At 46.3% G+C, this 22,348-nt stretch overlaps 1 protein-coding gene across 3 annotated transcripts in view; it reads left to right on the top strand.

Moving 5' to 3' along the window:
- SRD5A3 (steroid 5 alpha-reductase 3) overlaps positions 1-22,348 on the top strand; it is a 246,693-nt gene that overhangs the window by 65,458 nt on the left and 158,887 nt on the right. The gene's annotated exons all lie outside the window — the stretch shown is intronic.

Here is a 22,348-nt window from a genome sequence, read left to right as displayed (position 1 = left end):
TTGCATGGCATTCCCAGAAGAGCACCTGGAAACTACTGCCTGGCAGAGCTTTCCATGTGTATGTCTGGGAATGTTTGTGGGAAACAAATGCAAAAGTATGTTGAGGAAGAGATGTAAATATCTGTACATACGTTTTGTGATCTTTCTTTTTTGAGTCATATGTTTTAAGCAGAACATGACTTATTGTTTGATTGTCAGTTAACCACTTCATCACATATCTTACTGCTAAGGTGGGTGAAGGGGCGAAAAGGTAGTTACATCTCTAGTTCTGTTCTCCTGCAGACTGCAGAGTCTTAACTCTTTCTACTTTCAGCATGAAATTATACAAGGCTCCATCCATAATAACTGGGTGCGCACTTTGATCATTCCTAAACTCTTCGGGTTAACAAATTGTATTTTACTTGGTTAATTTATTCTGTTTTTATAATACTGTACTATAGTTTTTATTGTTGAATGGCTCTCACACGGCCAGTCTTTTCCAAATTGAGTGCTTTGATCAGTGGGTCTTTTCCTAATTGAGTGCTTTGATCAGTGGTGGCTCATCTGCTATGGTGGACTGTCATCCCCCTCCTCTCCCTCCCTCCGCGAGTCTCAAAACATGAAAAATAAAACGATAATAAAATGGGTTATTATCGTTCTATTTTTCAAGTTCTAAGGGCAAGGCTGAGTTTTGGGAGCGTGGCCATTACGGGGGCAGTCACGAGGGGGAGTGGTGGGCACGACACTGCTATCAGTGTGCATGTTGGTTTGGCAGGCCATCTCAGGACAGACAAACTGACATGCACACTGAGCTGTCTCCTACCCGAGCTGCGTTGTTGGGTTAGAGAGAGCAGGCACAGGCTTCCAGTCTCTCTGGGGGTGCTCAGGCCAATCCTGATGCTGCTTTCAAGCTGCCAGCATCATGAGAGCTGCATCCTGACTGGCCGCAGGGGAGTGTGGGAGCCTGTGCTGCAGCGAGGAATAGTAATTCAGTAGCACAGCTGAGTAGCATAGTGTCCAGAGTCCTAGAAAAGTCTAGCTACATATTCTCTTGTCGTATTCTTTGATCTAATTTCATGGTTACAGAACGCTTACTGCAGCCAGTTCGCCTCACTTGACTTCCGGAATATGCGCCCTCCTTCTTATTCTTATTCTTTGCGCTATTGCTACCCTAGTGGCCCCTCCTCTCCCTATCATGGCTTCCATTCGAATTAAGTCGGGAGCTAACTGCTTCAAAGTCATTTACACTCCCAATCTGTCCAAAGCAGCAGCAAAACGGTTCAAGCACAACACCATGGAACAATTCCCTGATTCCCTCTTTGTTGATCAATTCCATAATGGGTGCCTAGGGAAACTCAAAAATGACTTACTTTTTTTCACTCACGATATCCCTTCCTGGTCCACCAGCTTCTTCAATTCCCTCAACGTCTCCTCCTCCTCCTCATTTATCCCGCATGGACAGCGGCTAAAATTTCCCAGTCCACTAGCTTTAATGGCTCTCTCACCATTACACTTTACAATAATGGTACTGTCATGATACAAGCTACAGACTCCTGTCTTTCCCTCTTTGATCATCTCTTCCACTCCCTTCGTCCAACCCATAGAACTATGATATCCCTGGATTCTCCTTTGAGCTCATCTCCTTTCTCCTTTTCTCCCCCCCTGACTCCCCGATACTTGGTCAGGCCACGTTCCCGGGAGTCACAGGCCTACTCTTTGTTCCCCCCTACCTTTGCTCCCTCCCCTCCCCTCCCACCCCTCCCTCTTCCCAATTGGTTCCTCCCCCTAGCTCTTCTACCTTGCCTCCGGCATCCACTCCCCCTACCCACCCTACACCTGCCCGATTCTCTAACGCTTTCTCCTCCCCCCCCTAATCCCCCCTAATCCAACCAACCTCCCCCCTTATTATTCCACCTGTCTTACAACCTGGTCTACCGACTTTCCTTACCTTCCCCCTTCCCTCCCCCTTTCACCTCATCCCTTTCCGCTCTTCCCCGTCCCCTTAATTCTTCTCTTCCACCTCCCTTCTCTCTTCAACCTCCCTTCCTGTTGCCCTTAAATCAGGACAGGTTACCCCTCTTCTGAAAAAAAAACCTCCGCTGATGCAACAGACCTCAACAACTTCCGCCCTATCACCACCCTCCCTTTTCTTTAAAAAATCACTGAAAAATGTGTTGCGAAACAACTTTCCCTACATATTATGGACAATAATCTCCTCTATGTTTTCCAATCTGGCTTCATCCAAAATTGCAACACTGAAACAGCCCTGCTGCAAGTGATTGATGATGCGTTGCATATACTCGACTCCGGGGAATCGTGTCTTCTGATTCTTCTAGACCTCTCAGCATCCTTTGACACTGTTAATCATAGCACCCTCCTCAAAACTCTTCAACAGAGAATGGGATTGGATGGCACAGTGCTTAAATGGTTTGCCTCTTTCCTCTCAGACAGATCCCAAATGATTAAGATAGCGAACAGTCTTTCATCTCCATTGGCTGTAGGTCAAGGTGTCCCTCCAGGTTCTATCCTGGCATCCACTCTGGTTAATCTCTATCTGGAACCATTATGGAACCTCCTAAGCAAATCTGGGATCCATTACCATCTTTATGCGGATGACACTCAATCTACCTCAAGGTGTCTTCCGAACACGATCTCTCTTTACTCAACTCTACTCTCAACTCCATCCACAACTGGATGTTAGCTCACCAACTCATTCTAAATCCCGCCAAAACTGAATTCCTCCTCCTTTCGACCTCTCTCTCACCTCCTCCTGTTCAAACGTGGATGGATCAGCTGAACCTGCTCAACAACAGACCCATCATTGTCGACAGCGCTAAATCCCTAGGTGTCATTCTTGACAAAAGACTCAACTTAATCTCCCACATAAACTCTATTGCCAAGAACGCACGGTACCAGTTGCGCCTTCTATGGGGGATCCGTCGGTTCTTCCCGGAGAAAGACTTAAAAACCTTGGTACAATCGATGGTTCTCTGAAGACTGGATTATTGCAATTCTCTTCTGACGGGCCTACCCAAATCCCACCTCTCCCCTCTCAAATCCATCCTCCATTCAGCAGCTCGCTTCATCTCGGGGTCTAAACGAAGCGACCACATCACTCCTATCCTGTCCTCTCTTCGATGGCTTCCGATCGAGGCAAGATCTATTTACAAAACTGCCTGCATCACACACAAAGCCTTGCACACGTCCTCCCCTCATTACCTGGCAAATAAATTGAAATTGTCCTGAGGCTCTCGACCCTCTCGCAATGCGGAAAAGCTTCTGCTTGAGCCCGCCGTCTTCAAAAGGGAAAGATCGATGGCGCAATCCTTCTCAGGCAATGCGGTGAGAATATGGAACTCACTTCCCCCATGGCTCCGTGCCACCTCCTCTACCCGGATCTTCAAAGCTGAACTCAAATGTCTTCTCTTCCAAAGACACTTTCAGAACTAATACTTTCATACTCGGGCTCCTCTTGGAAGTTCGCTCTTCATTGTAGATTTGTATTTTTTCCTGTGCATTCCTCACCCCTGCGTGCTGTGTTGGATTTTGTGTTTGTGTACCCTTCATTCTCAGGCCCCTCTTGGAAATTTGCTCTTTGTTGTAAATTTGTATTTTGTCCTGTACATTCCTCACCCCTGTGTGCTGTGTTGGATTTTGTGTTTGTGTACCCTTCATTTTTAGTCTGTGTAATGTTCTATTTTGTACCACTTTTCTCTTGTAACGTAACTAGCTCTATTGTACAGCGCTCTGACAGCTTTGGGTAATGTCCGCGCTTTATAAAAATGCACTAAATAAAATAAAAAATAAAATACTGCTAAATTATCCTAACGTGTTCTGAAAAACAGAATGTAGACTTCCTTTAATGAAGCCCATAAATTGATTTTGCTGTTGTCTGCCGCGTGCGCATAATTGTAAACTATCCGGTAGGTGGCAGCAGAGAACTGTTTGGCATGCAGCGGAGCCCGCCAAACCTGCCCTTGCTGCCCAGAGCAAGTGCCTGAGCCTGTTCCAAAGTGGTAGGATCACTTTATCTGGAGGAAAGCACCCTTGAGGTGGCAGTAGGTTGGAACCCGCTACAGACAGTATTTGAAGATGGGTCAGGGGATTTACCTCAGACTTAACAGATACATGACTGAGGCCGCGTCTGCCCCCTGCGGTGACCTCCCGACGATCGATGTGCCCGACAGACCTCACCGGGAGGCTGGTTCGTTTCTCTTTTCCCCTTCCCTCTCATCCTGTACCTCAGCCTGAGGGGATTTCAATCCCCTCGCGCTCCCTGAAGGCTTTGTTTTGTTAGAACATTCTGCCCTCTAGTGGCAGAATGTTCTAATAGCCTTATAGCCCTTCGTAGCAGGGCTATACCGGCTTTTAAAGTCCCTCTGCTTTGTTAAAGTCCTTCGCCTTCGGCTCGGGCCTTTAACGCGGCAGCGGGTCTTTAACAACCGGTATAGCCCGCTACGGCGGGCTATAAGGCTATATTATATCTGAGCCCAGAGTGAATACTGTACTGCAGATCTGCTGTATTTGTGTATTGCCAAAATCAATCAATAAATAAAATAAAAGATGGGTCAGGGGCCTAACACAGGCCTTGCACCATTTGCCGCCTAGGGGAGAGACAAACCCGCCAGTGGCCCACAAACCTCAAGGGGGGGTCTCATTCATTCAAAGGCCATGAATATATGCGAGATATTGGAGTCTCAGCAGTCCCGCATCATCACATTCTGCTGGGGGGAGGTGGGGAGCTAGGGAATAGGTATGGATGTCAGAAAGAGAGCATAGGTGCAAACTGTATACAGATCTGCATTTTGTGAACATTGCATATAATATCAATAACCTTCACAACACTATTGGTTGATTTCATTGCCCACTAACAATTCATATTGCAATTAATGTTTTTTTAAATCATTCGGGCCGAAGTATATCCAGCCTTACAGCTGCAAATATTTCAACGAGGAATGTTGAATGTATATTAAAATATTCATATGGATTGAAACAAACCTAGATGCTTAACCACGGATTACCTCATTACAAGACACCTGGTAATTGGCGAAGGAGATACTGGAGTTAAAGTTTCTGACTAGTATGTCTCCCTCAATAACAATATTTTGAATTGTTTGAATTAAGCTAATTAGATATCACTGCACCGAGTGGCCTATTTATGAATTAGTGAACCGCACACCTTCTGCTTTCCCGGTTTTTGTTTAGCCTATATAAACCTTTATTCTTATAGCTGGAGCACCATTATGGTTTATTAAATCATATACAATGCAACATATTTGTATAGTATGCATCCTGAGTTGAATTGTTTTTAGGTGTTTTCAAATGTGATGATGATGGAAAAGGAGGCGCAGTGAAGAATTTGCCTAGTGGTCACCCAGTTTGGTCAGGGCCTCGTACAATGCACACCCTGGGTGTGCTTCACATTCTTTCCATCTTCTGCCCTGATTGCAAGTGATTAATGACTCGAGAGGCTAGTCAGTTGTCTCTTGCCTGCTATTCAAGGCCCTTATTATTGTTATAGATGGAGCAATATTAGGGTCTATTAACTCATGTACTAGAGAGTTTGTTTGCACAGAGCGGATCCTGATATGTGGGGTGCCGTTCGCAGAGGGTGAATAGTCTGTTCCAAAGCCTGCTGCTTGCTTGTATTTCCCTGAGCACAAACACTGGAGCTGCCATAGGAAATCGCTCTGCGCTGTTTAATTGGAAGACTTGGTGGACGGGGCTGCGAGGACCAGCAGCCCCGTAATTTCCAACAGCTGTGTTCTCTTCCCGCCCCTGCTGCCTGCAGCTGGTATTTATACAACTAGCTTACCCGCAGCGCGGTCGCGCGCCGGGAGAAGCCAGGGACAAGGGCGGGACCGTTTGTGGCAGTTAGTGGCCGGGTGAGGCCGGGACGGGCTCTGTCTCTAACGTTTACCTTAGGGGAAGATACACGTGTGATATATCGTGCGTATTGTTCCTGTGAGTGGCTTTTTGTTATATTGTATTGTAATTATGAATTCATTATCAGGATGTTCTGTTAACAAGTCCCCTTTTAAGGGTTCAGTTGCAGGGACTTTAGATACATTTATTATAAGAGCTTCATCTTTATCAGCCCATGAAATTGAACTCACAGAAAGGAGATTGTCATTGGATACAGTTGCCGATAAACGTTCTTCATTGGGCTCTATTGTACATGCTAAATCTCCTACTCCCTCTCATACATTTATATCGGATACACCTGATGGTACTACGATAGGCAGTAGGAGTTCTTCGTCCCTGCTGGATAAAATGCCGGAAATTAGGCAAAGGTGTTATCCAATCTCGGAAGAAGAAGGCATGCTTAGTAGTAAGATCCCATGCCGATCTAATTGTTCTAATCCTCAAGCTCCCTCTATTCCATCGTCCCCAGTTCGAACTAGATCCACTTCTGTTATTAAGCAGGGTTCGCTCAAGCTATCCTCTGATACTGCCCCGAAGGGTACAAGTTCTAAAAGGAAAAGGGGGATGGAAAACGATAAAGGAACGTTGCCTAAAAGTCATAAACTTGGCCCTCCTAAAAATAATTTAGTAACCCCTGTAAATCGAGGCCAAGGGAAGGTTTCACATGAAGACCCGCCTATCATCTCGGCTCCGGTAGATAATATGCCTATTAAATTGGGTGATGATTTTTGGCCTAGACTGGAATCCATGTTAAAACAATCTGTTTCATCGATCCATGACAGGCTAGATTGCATTGAAAACAGGCTTTCTTGTCTTGAATTGGCCTTTGCTTCATCCCAAACTAGACATGATCTATGGGGTATTGCCACTAATGGAAATGCACACAACAAGAGTGTGTCGAGATTAACATGTTATGATCAAGAGGAACTGCAGGTTATCGCAGGGGTAGCCCCCCCACTCCAAGTAATTCCAACATCCCCGGTTGTATCTTCTAGTTCAACGGCCATTAGGGTGCAACCTAATTTACCTGGAGAGAAGGGTGGGTATGGGCATGGGACTGGAGGTAATGTCGTTACTACTAAACCCATAGGACAACGGGGTTCTCAATCCTCTGGCCTAGTAGACCGTAGGCAATCTTTAAATCTCCCGCCTGAATCGACCCCTTATGTTGTTGTCCTCACGGGAGTCCCAGCACTAATTGATGGGAAGCGGGAGGAGTTTTTGGACTTAAAACACAAGTGTATTCACTGGCTAAACCAACATAGGCCGTTACCAGTGTCAGTTTCAGCAGAAATAATTTTTGCCCGTCGGGTGGATTGGGTAGGCCCCCAAGCTAAATTGGTGAAGGGAGACTGTATTGTCCTAAATTTTAGAGACAGAAGGGTCGTGGAGCATATTTGCGCTTGGCCCGCAAATAACTTGGCCTCTCATATCAATTCTTTACCGCTTACATTCTTTTACCCGCCTTTGCAATATAATAAGCGTCCCTCGCGTTTGTTAATATCTGGTATTCCTGCTGAAAGGTTGGGCGCAGGAATTCCTTTGTTTAACCGGTTTGAAGGCCTGTCGGGTTTGGAAGACTGTGATTGACGGTCCATGAAACCCCCCCCTGGTGAGTTAACTGATATGAATAATATTATGTCCCCGGATGGGTGTATTGGTAAACCTGGAATGATGATAGAGGGGACTTCGTTAGAGAAGGCTGTCATTTACATTGATTCACCTGCCCGGGGAGTGGCGGCTATTCCATCGGATGTAGTTGAAGACACGGGCCCCAGTTTGCTAATAAGTCCTATTTCTATTGAGAATGTATTTATGCCTTCAGGACAATTGTCCCAGATACCATATGATTGTTCTGGCCCCCAAGCAACTCCCACCTGTTCAGGTTATTATTTAGTCACCTGGAATATTGCCGGGTGGCAACGCAAGCTGGATATTCCGGGTTGGAGGGAGTTTGTTGGTTGCTGTGATCTATTCTGCATGCAGGAGACCTGGTGCAAAGAACAAATCAATTTTGATGGGTTTGTTTCCTTTAATCTACCAGCTCAGGAATCTTTGTCGGGCCGAGCAAAGGGTGGTCTTCTTATATTATTGTCAATTAAACTGCCTGTGGTTGTCAAGTCTTATGAAATGATTGGATACCATTCTCAAGTGCTTTGGGTACAGCACGAGAATGGCCGCAATGTCTTGATTATCAATTTATTATAATAATGTATTTAATCAGACGCGATCACTTGCGGTCTTGGAACTAATGGGTGCCCTTGACAAATTGTGCTCCGATAATTTTATTAATTTTGATTTTATTTGGGCGGGTGATTTTAATACCCCTCTTTGCCCTCTATCCCTAACTAAGGCCTGTGGGTATACTACAGATAGCGATGAGGCGGAGGTCCATTTCCCACATAATTCTTATGGAGAGATGTTGAACTCCGCCATGGCTTAATATGATTTAGAAGTATTAGAGAGTGTAAAAGATGACCAGGCTAATCTTGTTCCTACATTTACTGGTAGGGGCGCTAGTACTGTAATTGATCGCTTGGTTGTCTCAGCGAATATTAATGTCTTTTGTGGATCCCCGGTAACTCTGGACCTATCCGTCAGTGATCACAATTGTATTATTTTATGTCTGTCCCTATGGGGCTACAAGAAGCAGGTGACTGAAACTATTGTAAATGATGTCGTTTTAAGTAGACCTAATGGTTACAGGATTAAGTGGACTGTCACTAACTCAGACAAGTACTTGAACAGAATTGTCACTCTCTGTTTACCGGAAATAAGTACGTGTCTAGATGCCAACGTTGGTCATTTGGGTATCTTACAATGTTTCAGTAAAATTAATGAAAATATCAATAAAGTTTTGACCACCTCTAATGTAAAGCGACATAAACAGAATAGCGGATGGTTCGACAAAGCTTGTACCAAGGCCCTACAGAAGTTAAAGAAAGCCCTTTCGCGTAGTCCTCGGAATAGGTCTATTATTACCTATCTTAGAATAGCCTACAGGGAACAGTTAAAACGTAGGTAACGTGATCTTCAGGCTGAAGCGTGGGATAAATTGACAGCCGCGGTGGAGCTAGCTAACAGTAAGCTTTTCTGGGATACCGTCAATAGTCCTTTTTTAAGGAACGATGACGCACCCACAATTACTTCCCAAGTCAGTAAGGAAAGTTGGGTCCTTCATTTTTCATCTATTTTTAATTGTAGCGATATTTCTTGCATGTCTAGCTTATCTACCGTTGTGTGGCCTATTATCCCCCTTAATATTACACCATCTGAAGTAGTAAATGCTTTAAGATGTAGTAAAGGTGGAAAGGCCCCGGGTTCAGACGGAGTGCCAATCGACCTTTATAAAGCTGACACAACAATATGGGGCCCTGTTTTATCTAATGTTTTCAATGCGGCGGTAGAGGAAAAGATTCCGACGACCTGGGGGGGGGAGTCTATAATAATTCCAATATATAAAAAGGGCCTTAGATCTGAAGCCAAGAACTATCGCCCTATATCTCTTTTAGACTCCTCTTTAAAAACTATGAGCCGGGTCTTATTGTTTAGATTAGAAGAATGGGCGGAGGATAATGGGATTTTGGCCCAATCCCAATATGGGTTCAGGAAAGGTCGGGGGACCCTGGAACAATGCATAAATTTAGATCTAATTATTGGGAAATATACGCGCGCAAAGCAGGGATCCCTTTTTCTCTGCTTTGCCGATCTTAGTAGCGCGTTTGACCTGGTAGATCATGGCTTATTATGGTCAACCCTTTTGGATCTAGGTGCCCCTCAGGCTATTATTCTTTTCCTGGCACGACTCTACGCCAAGTTATCCGCAAGAATATGTTATGGCCAAGCAGGCGAATGTACAAGCCAAATTTCGGTGAGCCTTGGCATTAGGCAAGGCTGCGTGTTGGCACCCCTCCTCTTTTCTCTCTTTATCAATGCCATAGAAGCCGATCTCAAAAAGGTCAAATGCGATGTGCTGCAAATTGAGGGACAGGATTACCTGTGCTGCTTTATGCCAATGACACGGTACTCCTCTCAAGAACCCCCATCGGTTTACAAAAACTAATGAATAGGTTCTCTGATTTTATAAAAGAAAGGAAATTAAAACTCAATAACTCTAAGACCTTTATTTTACCGTGTGGACGTAAAATAAGAAATTTGAGATCTTTCCACATTGAGAACCATAAAATCTACTTAGTGAGTAAGTTCTGTTACCTTGGCATCATGTTTTCGAGTAACGGCATGTGGTATGATGAGATTTTAAATACTAAGGCCAAAATGGCCAAAGGCGCCTACGGCGTTTTTAAATTTGCAATTAAATTGGGGGATCGTCGCATATTTGATATGTTACACATTTATAGAAACAAATGTGTTCCGGTTGCGCTCTAGGGAGCAGGGGTTTGGGGCTATTGCCCTCATGGAGAGCTTCAGGTTGAGGAAAATCTTTTTCTAAAAAAATTATTATGCCTACCTTCATCCGCCCCTACCGTATTGATTCATAATGAGGTGGGGCTGAACTATTTGACTGATCTGGTAGGGTTGAGACCCCTAATGTTATGGAGATCGATTTGGATGAAGAAAGAGACTGGGTTCAATAGAAGCATCATAAAGGATTGCCTTCGTCTGGACAAATGCCTACAAATCCCTTGTTTAAAATATGTGGTTTCTACTTTTAAGGATTTTTTTCAGGTGAATATTTTGGACAATCCGAATTATGCGTCTGATTTCCCTAAGTTAGAATTTAAACACATTTTTTTGAGGTAAAAAGCTCAATGTCATCATCTTAAGAATATGCAGCTAGTAACTGTGGCTTTTTACTATTCACAGGAGCATATTACAGGGTTCCAACAATACCTGTCCAAGGTTACCAGAACATCGCATCGGTTCGTATTGACCCGATTGAGATTAGGTATTGTCCACCATTTGGTGGCTTTTCAATCTATAAAAAAATACCCCACTGTTCCTTGTCCATGTGATGGAGTCACTAAACAGAGTGTTGTACATTTTCTCCTTACATGTGATTTATATACGCATTTGCGCATTTTCTATCTGAAACCACTTTTTAAAAAATACGGGTCTCGAACTTTGAAATCTGCTTTGAGCCTGTTGTTTACTTTAAATGAGACAGATATGTTTTTTTACTGCCACGTTTATTTTAAAATCTATTGCTGCTAGAAAAAGTATAGTTTTTTAACCTTCATGATTGGATGGCTGATTATTCTATTTTAATATTTGCTTTGCGATTCCTTCAAATTGGTTTTTGGTTTATTACTTAGGAAGTTTTACATTTGTTGCTTTGTGCTTTTGTGATTGTTTTTTAATAATCGAATAAAGCTTATTTTGAATTTGAATTTGAATTATTTGAAGTGAAAGTGCTCCAAATGTTTTGATCATGGAAAAGGAGGTCCACTGAAGAACAGTAAGTGCAAGGATCACACAGATTGATCAGAATGAGAAGCAGGATATCTGGATCTGGACTCTGCAAATCATTTTTGTCCAGGATCCCACAAAAGCTTCTGAATGGCCTGGGCATGTTATGCAAGTGTGTTTAAAATATCCTTTTGTTTATTTCTTACGGTGGGGAAACATCAGTAGAAACACCCCTTCTTCATAGATCAAGTATACCTTGGCCAGAAACGGTGCAAGCTTCCCTCCTTCAGGTGGCAGGTACAACTGAGGCAGCATAAGCTTCCTCCTTCACAGGATAGGTACAAATGAGTCAGCAGCAAGGCACACTTTGCTTCCTCACAGAACAGTACCAGCATCACAGTAGCAAAGCAGGCTTCGTCTCACACAGAAGGCAGTACGTGCAGTAGAACAGGTTAAACAGGACTGACTAGAACAAGCTTTTATTGCTCACAGAGCATGTACAGTTAAGGCGTGCCTGACCTGCATGTGACAGATATTTGGATTAGGTGCTTAGGTCACTAAGTGGAATGTATAGGTGGATGAGCAGGTGAATATACAAGTTCTGACACCATTCATTATTTTGGTGATATTTCACATCTGCATCCTGACAGCCCTTCTGCTGTAACTCCGATACCTGCTGTTTGTGTTGATTCTATGCTTTTCAACATTTTTAGAAGCAGCCATTAACTAGTAGGTCATTATTTTTATAATGCTCTAAACCGGCACACAAGTGACGGCTTCTTTAAAAAGGTTTGAATGTGGTAGGCTCTGTAGAATGTAGATTCTCCAATTTTGTGTAGAGAGAATCTGGATTTCATTAAGGGCACGGAGTCTAGCATTATGCATAAATACTTTTATTGTCACTCCCTGCAGCACTTCAAAGTATTACATCACCAAACACAAAAACTCTAGAACATAGAATGTTCAACGGAATATGATCCACAACACAGCAGCCATCTTCTTCTTTTAAGCTGCTCCTGAAGAGAAATTTAAAACTGCCATCTGTTGCAAAATTCCATCATTTTTTGACCTACTGAACAAATGGAAAAAAACAAATATTTCCATAAATAAACTTAAAGAAACACTTCCCAGACAAGAAATATACAATAAATTCTGTACAACTCACACCCCTTCCAATAATAAAATCGGAGGGTGGGAGGGATAATGCTAACCTCCGTGTCTTTAGTGAAAACCCTATACAAACCTGGAGAATCTACATTTCATGGCAAGACTGGAGGCTATCATTATGCATGTTCAAAGCTGTGATACAACCACAAACGGAACATAACCTAAAGGTTTCAAATAAAACTTTGCAAAAACATCCGCACTTGACCAATCTGCTGCACGCAATATCTCCTCCAAACGACCACCAGATAGAAAAACCTTACTCGCCATCGCACCCCTCACAGAATGCTCACCAAACTCTTTCAAATCCACACCAGCTTCAAACATACAAAACCTCACCCACCTAGCAATGGTGGCTGATGTAACTGGCCTAAATGGACGTACAAAAGAAATCCGCAATTGATCATGTCCATGCCTCATGAATTCACTCATTCTACCCTCGTACTCTCTCAAACACCTTACCACACAACCTTGGTGTGAGAAGTTGGCCTGGTATATGATGTTCACTAGTTAAAGTGACCACCTTGTACCATGCCAAGCAACCCTTATGGTGTGGTTATAAGTCAACCTTTTCGGACTAGCTGCCCTAGTGGTAGCGTAGGCTAAGCAGTATTTGAGGCTAAACTCGTTAAAGCGTGTTAAGCAGGCTGTTTTACCAAATGTAACCCCCTTTTATACCAATGAAAGGACACCACACAGATATATATTCAAAATATATATGTATTTATTTCTCAAAGTAACCCCTAGACTCTTTATGAGCACAGGAGCACAAATCGTTAAACAAGACAATGTTCTAATACACAGAAGTTGCACTTTATATGGATGGGCCCTGGTGGCCACTCAAACCATATACTAAAATAGTGGTATAAGTACCACGAACAGGAAAGGGAAAAGGCCTAGGGCCTCTAGCATCGCTGGGCCTACAAGGAGCTAACTTCAGTTAGTGACCAGGAGGTCCACGGGTTGCGTGTGCAGTGAGGAAAGTCACACGCGTGCTCCCATAGGTTTTCAATGGGTGCGTAAAAGTTACAAAGTTACTGCAGAAAGGTTCTTCTGGTTAGACTACGATCTCAAGATTCGAAACACAGACACTAGAGATGATTCTTTACACTTGGGCACCGGAGTGCCAGCTTTACCTCACCCACAGGAAGCGGGTGCATAGGTCTCGAAGTGCATCGGGTTTCTTCTATCGATTCAATGGAGCCTGTCGACAAGGATGCTGCAGGCGGTCGGTCCAGAAGAGATGCGGTGGATCCAAGAGTGGATCGGAGTTGTAGAAGACCTGAAAGCAGAGGGGACAGTGTTCACAGTCACTAGCCAGTGACCGGCGTGGCACCAGGTAGGTACCAGGCGATGTCGGGTGCAAACAGGTGAAGAGGTGTAGCTTGTCTCCGCAGCCACGTGGTCCCTGAAGGTCGATGACGTCCAGGAGTCGGGTCACGAGCTGTCCCACGCAGGCTCTCGCTGTCGGCGGTGTCGGCGACTCGAAAGAAGCAAACAAGCCTTGGCAAAGGCAGGAGTCGTGGAAGTTCAAGAAAGCTGTTTGTTCTGACCAGCAAGGTCAGAGGGGCTGCTCTTTTGGAGAGCAGCTAGGGCCAGTTTGGAGCAACCAGACCAGCATCGTTGATTTTAGGTTTCGTCGCCAAAATGGCCACTAGCCAACGGGCCAGGGACCGGGCAGGCGCGTCGAGATGCAAAGTGCAGAGGGGCCCCACGCAGATCGTGGAGATGCTGGAGGGCTCACCTGTGGTGCAGATGCTGCTCGGGTGTTGGGCTTCTCAGGACCCAAAGCACAACTTGGAGGGAGCCTCTGTTGTAGCGCTTGCAGCTTGTCGTCGGTCTTTCAAGATGGCTGGCTCCACGTGTCTCGGTGCCTCCACGGGTTCCTTCTTTGCAGGGACTGTGGATCGGGCGGTGAGAGGTCTGGAGGTCCAGGTCTTGTCGGGCTCTGGGCTCGGGCTCCGGCAGGAGGCGGCGGCAAAGCAGACGTTCAATAGCTGGTTGGTGCTTGCGTTAGCAAGATGGTCAGTCCCTGACCATAGGGGAGATTTCCTTCAGTCCTCTGTGCAGCAGAGCGTCGAAGTTCCCGTATTCTTCTTGTGGTTAAGTTGATTCCAGGATGTCTGAAGTCTTAGGACACAGCTCCTACCTTTAAGCGGATTCTAGGGGCCGGACTACCTGCTAGGTCCCTCCCTAAGGGTGGGACCAGGAAGGGGGGTGGTTACACCCCCAATCCTTTGTCCAGCTCGCCCCAGGTCCGGGGCTGGTGTGCCCCAGGACCGGATTGAACTGGCATATGCACCGAGGTTCCTTGTGAGCCTCAGGCATGTCTGGTTTCTTTCAAGCCCTACCTGACCAATACACAAAATCCTGTCTGGGGTGGTGCTCGCACCTCCCCTGGCAGGAAACCCTTTGTCCACGTCTCCCAAGCTGGAAGGACTCCCAGCAGCAGGAGGGCAGACTTGTGTCTGTGGTGGCAGCATCCATTTTGTGGAGCTGAGGCTATGTCTGATTTTACCCGGGTTTCAGGTACTGTACATGTCGTGTCCCTCTAGAAGGGTGGAATGCTAACCCCGTCGCCAGAATTGGCGAGGGGTTAGTATTCCAATTTGTATGACACCTTACTCGACATGTTTTGATAAAGCCAAACCAAAGATAGCATTTAACCGCGAGGTTCATAATGCACTTAAGAGTATATGGTATGACGATACCTGGAAACAGTAGAAGGAAATGGTTCCTACCACTGCAGACAGGCTCAGCTCATGCCAGAGCACCATCTCACATGGAACCAAGCACTCTGCCTTCAGGATAGTTAAGGCCTGCCATAGGAGTGACTTATAGGTTAACATGTGTCCCATTTAGGGTTAGGTATAGGTATACTACACCTAAGTAAGAGGTGGTTACACCAACTTACCCCAGCTGAGTGATCAGCCAGTTGTGTCAAATTTGTTAGGCCAAGCCTGGGGTGGCATAATACATGCTTCAGCCCCTGGCAGGCCTTAGATACAACAATGCCCTGGGTACCTAGTGTACACTGGTACAGGGGCTCACCGGGTGATCCAATTCCAATTGGTTATGCACCTAGGGTGCATAGTGTCAATTTAGTAGAGAGAACAGCAGGCTGGGGGTCTGATTAGCAGGCCCACAGCCTCAATATGTCAAAAACCAAGTGAAGCAAAAAGCAAAAATTTGGGGTGACCATAGGATAGCAGACCCTACTCTCCTACACAACCCCCCCCCCCAAACGCAGGGACATTAAACTAGCCTTGACCAGTCTCGTCTTCATGTCCTAAGTGGAAGTACCTGGAGAGACCATCTGCATTCCCATGGTCTGTACCTGGCCGGTGCTCCACTGTAAAGTCCATACCCTGTAGGGAAATGGACCACCTAAGCAGTTTGGGGTTTTCACCCTTCATCTGATTTAGCCACAAGAGGGGCTTATGGTCGGTCTGAATCTTGAAGTGAGTGCCAAACAAGTATGGCCTCAGCTTCTTCAGGGCCCACACCACAGCAAAGGCCTCCCTCTCAATAGCTGACCAATTCTTCTCTCTGGGGGTCAACCTTCTGCTAATAAAAGCAATGGGTTGGTCTTGACCATCTACATTAAGTTGTGACAGCACAGCTCCCACACCCAACTCAGAAGCATCTGTTTGGACAATAAACTCTTTGGAGTAGTCAGGACTTTTCAGGATAGGTGCAGAGCACATGGCCTTCTTCAGGTCATCAAATGCCTTTTGACAGCTTACTGTCCACTGAACCTTTTTGGGCATCTTCTTGGATGTCAGATCATTAAGAGGAGTCACAATGGACCCATAGTTCTTAACAAACTTCCTGTAGTACCCAGTCAAGCCCAAGAAAGCTCAAACTTGAGTCTGGGTGGTTGGAGGGGACCAGTCCTTGATGGATTGTATCTTACTCTCCAGTGGTTGAACTTGGCCTCCACCTACAAGGTGGCCCAAATACACAACCTTACTCTGCCCTATCTGGCACTTAGTAGCCTTGATAGTGAGGCCTGCCTTTTGCAGAGCCTCCAGTACCTTCTTCAGGTGGATCAGGTGATCCTCCCAGGTGGAGCTAAAGACAGCAATGTCATCAAGATATGCTGCACAAAAGTCATCCAACCCAGTAAGGACTTGATTCACCAACCTTTGGAAGGTGGCAGGTGCATTCTTCAGACCAAAGGGCATCACCAAAAATTGATAATGCCCACCTGGGGTTGAGAATGCTGTTTTGGCCTTAGACTCCTCAGCTAATCTGATTTGCCAATAGCCAGCTGTCAAGTCAAATGTGCTCAAAAACTTAGCAGAAGCTAGTTTGTCTATGAGCTCATCTGCCCTTGGAATAGGATGTGCATCTGTCCTAGTGACCGCATTGAGTCCTCTGTAATCCACACAGAACCTCATCTCTCTCTTGCCATCTTTGGTGTGAGGTTTGGGGACCAGAACCACTGGGCTAGCCCAGGGGCTCTCTGAGGGTTCAATGACACCCAGTTCCAGCATTTTGTGTACCTCAGCCTTTATACAGTCCCTGACGTGGTCAGGTTGTCTATAAAGTTTGTTCTTTACAGGCAGACTGTCACCAGTGTCCACCACATGGGTGCACCAGTCAGTTTGACTAGGTATCAAGGAAAACATGTGTTGAAATGATTGTAGAACCTGTCTACATTCCATCTGCTGATGATCAGTGATGTTGCCTCCGAGGGTCACTCCTTCAACTGAGCCATCTTCAGGGTTCTGAGACAACAGGTCTGGGAGAGGGTCACTCTCTTCCTCCTGTCCCTCATCTGTAGCCATGAGCAAGCCCATGTCTGCCCTGTCAACATATGCTTTTAACCTGTTAACATGGAGTACCCTGTGGGGACTCCTGGGAGTTCCTAGGTCCACCAAGTAGGTGACCTCTCCCTTCTTTTCCAGGATTGTATGGGGTCCAGACCATTTGTCTTGGAGTGCTGCTGGGGCCACTGGCTCCAACACCCATACCTTCTGTCCTGGCTGAAACTCAACCAAGACAGCCTTTTGGTCATGCCAAGCTTTCTGTAAGGCCTGGCTTGCCTCAAGGTTTTTGGATGCCTTCTCCATATACTCAGCCATCCTGGAGCGAAGACCAAGTACATAGTCCACTATGTCTTGTTTAGGCTTTTTGAGAGGTAACTCCCATCCTTCCTTCACTAAACACAGTGGGCCTCTTACAGGGTGCCCAAATAACAATTCAAAGGGTCTGTAGCCAACTCCTTTTTGTGGGACCTCTCTGTAAGCAAACAGAAGGCAGGGTAGAAGGATGTCCCATCTTCGCCTGAGCTTTTCAGGTAATCCTTTGATCATACCCTTTAGGGTCTTGTTGAATCTCTCAACAAGCCCATTGCATTGTGGGTGATAAGGAGTGGTGAATTTGTAGTTGACACCACATTCCTTCCACATAGCTGTCAAGTATCCTGACATGAAGTTGGTACCTCTGTCAGAAACCACCTCCTTAGGAAACCCCACTCTGGAGAATACTCCCAGCAGGGCCCTGGCCACAACAGGTGCTATAGTGGTCCTAAGGGGAATTGCCTCTGGATACCTGGTGGCATGATCCACTACCACCAGTATAAATCTGTACCCAGATGCAGTGGGAGGATCCATGGGACCCACTATATCTATTCCCACTCTTTCAAAGGGGACCCCCACCACAGGTAGTGGTATTAGGGGGGCCTTTGTTGTGCCACTTGATTTGCCACTGGCTTGGCAGGTCACACAGGAGCGACAAAACTCCTTTGTATCTTCATTCATGTGAGGCCAGTGAAAGTGAGGGACAAGCCTGTCCCAAGTCTTGTTCTGGCCTAAGTGTCCTGCTAGAGGAATATCATGGGCCAAGGTAAGAAGGAAGCCCCTAAATTGCAGAGGTATAACCAACCTCCTAGTTGCACCAGGTTTTGGGTCTCTAGCCTCTGAATAAAGGAGCCCTTCATCCCAATACACTTTATGGGTACCTTGAGCATTCCCAGCAGCCTCAGCAGCAGCCAGCTGTCTGAGGGGTTCAAGAGATGGACAGGTTAACTGAGCCTGCCCCAAGTCAGCCCTGGAAGGTCCCCCTGTCCCCAGAAACTCAACCTGATCAGGTTCAAGCTCTTCAGGGACAGTTCCTTCAGGGTCCTCTAGATCATCTTCCTGGGAAGGCTGATCATCACCTTGAGGCAGGGGGGAAGGCACAGCCTTTACCCTCCTGTTCTTCTTCTTGGTAGGTGCTTGGTCCATTGTTCCAGGATCCAAGACCTGTGGTTCAGTAAGGCACTTTTTGGCCTGTGACCTGGTCACAGCAAGGACATGTGGTGATATACCTAACATCTCTGCATGTGTCCTGTACTCCACTTCTGACCATAGAGAACTCTCTAGGTCATTGCCCAACAAACATTCTACTGGGAGGTCTGCACTAACCACAACCCTTTTGAGGCCAGTTACCCCTCCCCATGAGAAGTTAACAACTGCCACACTATGTGAAGTAGTGGCATTGCTGGCATTGGTCACCAGGTAATTCTCACCTGGTATGTACTGTCCAGGATCCACAAAGCCTGGTGTCACCATAGTGACACTGGCACATGTGTCCCTGTAGGCTTGAGCCACTTTTTCATTAATTAAAGGAGTCTGTCTGTACTTGCCCAGGTTACTGGGGCTCACAGTCAGGGACAAATCCATGTCCCCATCACAGATCAAGACTGCCTGTGTCAGGGTTCTGTCTAAGTCAGAATCTCCTTCAGTTCCCATAGTGATTCCCACTACACCCTTTGTTTGGGGACCAACACTGCTAACAGTAGCACTGGGAGCAGGTGCCTTAGGGGCAACAGTGTTGGGGGCTCCACCCTTCCTACAATCACTAGTCCAGTGAGTTGTATTCTTGCAATGTTTGCACCAGGGTTTCTTTGGACCTTCTTTCTTCTTCCCTTTAGGCTGGGACCCACCCTCGTTAGTACTAGTTTGGGGCCCTGTTGAAGACTTCTGGTCTTTAGATTTCTGATCTCCACCCTTTTGGTCTGTTTTCTTCTGATCACCCCCTTGGCCCTGGTTCTGGTTCTTTTGCTTAACCCTGGTTCTGACCCATTTGTCTGCCTTCTTTCCCAATTCTTGGGGAGAGGTCAGATCTGAGTCAACCAAGTGTTGATGCAGTTGCTGGTTCTGACAGTTAATTAAAATCTGTTCTCTCATCATCAAATTGTACAATCCTGTATAATCAGATACCTTACTTCCCAGCAACCAACCCTCCAAAGCCTTAGTGGCACATTCAATGTATTCAGACCAGTCCTGAGTCTGTGTCTTCTGGGTGTCTCTGAACATTAACCTGTACTGTTCAGTGATTAAGCCTAACCCATCAACTAGGACACTCTTCAGGACTCTGTAATTTCTGACATCCTCCTCTCTAACAGTGGGGAGTCTATCTCTGCCTCTTCTTTCAAAGGAGAGCCATACGATTGCTGCCCACTGGTCTTCAGGAACCTGCTGCACTTTGCAGGCTCTCTCAAGAGCAGTCATCCATTTGTGGATGTCATCCCCACTTTTGTAGGGGGGCACAACCTTGGACAGGTTCCTATTGTCAAAGACCCTATCTTTGTCCTTAGGGACAGTGCTGCCACCAGTGGGTATAGACCCACTCTCTTTAGGTTGCCTAGCCTTACTCAGTTTCTCTTCCATCAGAGCTACTTCTAACTCCTGTTTCCTGATTCTCAGCTGGGCTTCCTGCATTCTGGCCTCATGCTCCCTACTCTGAGGGGTGGTCATCCTTCTCCTGGAGTGACCTTGAGAGCCTCTAGAGGCATGAGAAGCATTAGATTCACCTGAGTGATTCCTTTGCCTCCCAAACCCCTGGTTAAGTCCACTGGGGAGATCCAATGGGATGATCCCATTGTCAGTCCCCAATAGCCTTAGGTTAGCTGGGCCACGTATAACACTTGGCACTGGGCTAGTTCTCCCTTCATCCTCACTACCTTCTGTATCAGTACCCTTCTCACTTTCATCCTCTGTAGTATGAATCTCATCTAAGGGGTGACTATTGGAAAGGGGTACCTCAGTAGCATCTTCAGAAGGGGGGCCTCCTGTTCCAGTCCCTGAGGGGCCTAACTGGGGGGCTTTCTTGAGAGCTCTCTGATCTTCATCAGCTTGCAAAAGCTCTCTGAGTTCAGCAGAAGTAGGGTTCTTGGGCTGTTTAAGGCCCCTGATATTTGCCAACTGCCTGAGCTCATTTTGATTTAGGGTAGCAAAGAGAGTTGGTGCCCTCTGGGGGTCACTCTCGACAGAGATGGGTACCTTGGACCCCTCTGCCCCCTCCATTGCTCTTAAGTGTGGGTGGATGTGTTGCAATCTACCTACACTTGAGTTTACCTACTAAACCTATCTAGTAGTTGTAGTCAGGGTGTGCTACTCCCTTTGCTCTACAACAACTAAGTTCAATAGAACTTAAGTATATCTATCTTGTTTTATATGTACCTACAGGTACCTATGTGATCTTTCAATTGGTAACCGAGAGATTACAATGGTAAAACACAGCAAGCTCAAATCCAACCGCTGCTCACCAATGTGAGAAGTTGGCCTGGTATATGATGTTCACTAGTTAAAGTGACCACCTTGCACCATGCCAAGCAACCCTTATGGTGTGGTTGTAAGTCAACCTTTTCGGACTAGCTGCCCTAGTGGTAGCGTAGGCTAAGCAGTCTTTGAGGCTAAACTCGTGAAGCGTGTTAAGCAGGCTGTTTTACCAAATGTAACCCCCTTTTATACCAATGAAAGGACACCACACAGATATATATTCAAAATATATATGTATTTATTTCTCAAAGTAACCCCTAGACTCTTTATGAGCACAGGAGCACAAATCGTTAAACAAGACAATGTTATAATACACAGAAGTTGCACTTTATATGGATGGGCCCTGGTGGCCACTCAAACCATATACTAAAATAGTGGTATAAGTACCACGAACAGGAAAGGGAAAAGGCCTAGGGCCTCTAGAATCGCTGGGCCTACAAGGAGCTAACTTCAGTTAGTGACCAGGAGGTCTACGGGTTGCGTGTGCAGTGAGGAAAGTCACACGCGTGCTCCCATAGGTTTTCAATGGGTGCGTAAAAGTTACAAAGTTACTGCAGAAAGGTTCTTCTGGTTAGACTACGATCTCAAGATTCGAAACACAGACACTAGAGATGATTCTCTACACTTGGGCACCGGAGTGCCAGCTTTACCTCACCCACAGGAAGCGGGTGCATAGGTCTCGAAGTGCGTCGGGTTTCTTCTATCGATTCAATGGAGCCTGTCGACAAGGATGCTGCAGGCGGTCGGTCCAGAAGAGATGCGGTGGATCCAAGAGTGGATCGGAGTTGTAGAAGACCTGAAAGCAGAGGGGACAGTGTTCACAGTCACTAGCCAGTGACCAGCGTGGCACCAGGTAGGTACCAGACGATGTCGGGTGCAAACAGGTGAAGAGGTGTAGCTTGTCTCCGCAGCCACGTGGTCCCTGAAGGTCAATGACGTCCAGGAGTCGGGTCACGAGCTGTCCCACGCAGGCTCTCGCTGTCGGCGGTGTCGGCGACTCGAAAGAAGCAAACAAGCCTTGGCAAAGGCAGGAGTCGTGGAAGTTCAAGAAAGCTGTTTGTTCTGACCAGCAAGGTCAGAGGGGCTGCTCTTTTGGAGAGCAGCTAGGGCCAGTCTGGAGCAACCAGACCAGCGTCGTTGATTTTAGGTTTCGGCACCAAAATGGCCACTAGCCAACGGGCCAGGGACCGGGCAGGCGCGTCGAGATGCAAAGTGCAGAGGGGCCCCACGCAGATCGTGGAGATGCTGGAGGGCTCACCTGTGGTGCAGATGCTGCTCGGGTGTTGGGCTTCTCAGGACCCAAAGCACAACTTGGTGGGAGCCTCTGTTGTTGCGCTTGCAGCTTGTCGTCGGTCTTTCAA

The sequence above is a fragment of the Triturus cristatus genome, chromosome 2_2 (genome assembly GCF_964204655.1).
Source record: "Triturus cristatus chromosome 2_2, aTriCri1.1, whole genome shotgun sequence".
In the NCBI taxonomy this organism is placed as follows: Eukaryota; Metazoa; Chordata; class Amphibia; order Caudata; family Salamandridae; genus Triturus; species Triturus cristatus.
Note: the sequence above shows the minus strand (reverse complement) of the source record. Positions and strands in the feature narration are given on the sequence as shown.